The sequence below is a fragment of the Solanum dulcamara genome, chromosome 1 (genome assembly GCF_947179165.1).
Source record: "Solanum dulcamara chromosome 1, daSolDulc1.2, whole genome shotgun sequence".
Lineage (NCBI taxonomy): Eukaryota > Viridiplantae > Streptophyta > Magnoliopsida > Solanales > Solanaceae > Solanum > Solanum dulcamara.
In genome coordinates this window covers 30,901,055-30,902,918 of record NC_077237.1, presented here as the reverse complement: position 1 = coordinate 30,902,918, position 1,864 = coordinate 30,901,055, and the positions used below count along the sequence as shown (strand labels likewise).

The following is a 1,864-nucleotide window of genomic DNA, read 5'->3' as shown; positions in this document are numbered from 1 at the left end:
AGTGGAGGAGTACATGATGGAAAAGAGTTATGATGTTTTGGAGACGTTACAAAGGAATATAAAGAGAAGTTAAATCAAATGGCCAAAAAGGACACAATCATGGTTGAATTAAATATCTACCCTGACACCAGTTGTAAGAGAAAAGAAGAGAGGGAAAGGTGAAATATGAATACTAGCGGGAAGACGCTAAGGTAAATCTTAGGTTAAGATGAGTGCCTTTACACATTATTGCAAGGATGACAATGGAACGTGACACGAGGACTTCCTAGGGGGGTCACCCATCCTAGTACTACTCTCGTCTAAGCATGTTTAACTTCAGAATTCTGGTAGGATCCGGTGCGTTAGTGCTGTTATAATCGCACAAGATGGAAGAATCCGAACTAGTGGTGAAACGATGATACGAGATTATGTACGTAGAGTGTTATAAGTTATGATATGGGAATTGTAAAAGAGCTTAAGCAAAACAAGCAGGATTAGCCGATTACTAAAAGATGACATATTTGTATGCCATAGTTCTTCAACATAATACCAATTAATGATAGGGCAAACCTCGGAACGGCTATACAGGTCATTGTGTGAGGGGACTTCAGCACAACTTGGTAGCCAACTCAGATGGGCAAAAAGCAAAACCCAAAAGACGAGGGTACTAGTTGATGTCATCTAAAGAAGGCAAGAAGTAATATACGAGGTCAAACATTCCATAATACGACCTTGACTACAAGACTCACTTTGCACTCTCTAGACAAATAATTCAATATGGAATGTTATCTACAAATTAACAATATCAGCCCATGTTCCTTCAATCAAGGACTACCTGTGTCATGACCCAACTCCGTAGGCCATGAATGGTGCCCGAGTTGGGCACCCATATGTACCCTTAGCCCTACTTAGCGTGTTAGCAGAATAAACAAAAGTAGAAATCAAAAAGGGGTCACTAGAGAGCGCATAAGAATAGATATAGCATAAGAGGTCCGTTAAGGCTATCACCGAATACAAAGCCCAAAAAATATATACATAACCCATATCACAAATCTAGAGACCTCTATAGAACGATAACCTAGTCATATGATGGGACAGGGCCCCATTATGCCCTTAACCAGCATGTATAAATGTACAACAGAAAAGTTAGTACCAAAATAGGGCTCCGTACAAAGGAGCACTTCCAACCAACAGGGTGGATGTCCTAAGCGAGTGGATCAGCAAACCGAGCATCTGTACCTATATACATGTAACGCAACCCTCGAGGAAAAGGGGTCAGTACGGACAATGTACCGAGTATGTAAAGAATGGACTGTAATAAGTAAAGCCATTACCAGAATAGAAGGTGCAAAAATAAGCAAAATATGCAGAATATCAAAATGTTTTTTATAACTACAAATATTGTATGTAGAAAAACATATTCCATATCCGGCCCTATTATGGGACTCGGTGAACAAATTATGGTCGCCACCCCATCACTGGCGCCACAGCACGGCATACATCCAGAGTAGGGAATATCTCCATAATAAATCATATCATATCATATCATCACCATATGTGTACATGGCACAACATACCTCCATAAACCCATATACAGGGCATACCTGCCCTATCATGTTGGGGCATGGTAAATAATGCAGAGAGGTACCACAATAACAAACCTGGCCCGAGCTTAGTGAAAAAACATTGAGGCATCCACGAGTGGAGTAGTGAGAAACTAGATGCAATTTAAATCATATTTGAGATTCGATGGGTACTTAAAATGAGCTATCATTCCAAAAATCAAGACAGGAGTCATATCAAGTACCTTTTAAAAGCTACTATGGGTTATATCAAAATAGAACTTTTGGAATCATATACACATATCAAGGCATAACAAAATATC

At 39.6% G+C, this 1,864-nt stretch overlaps 1 pseudogene; it reads right to left on the bottom strand.

Annotated features, from left to right (window-relative positions):
* Nucleotides 1-244: 244 nt before the first annotated feature.
* Nucleotides 245-364, bottom strand: LOC129904619 (5S ribosomal RNA; annotated as a pseudogene).
* Between the last annotated feature and the right edge of the window lie 1,500 nt (nucleotides 365-1,864).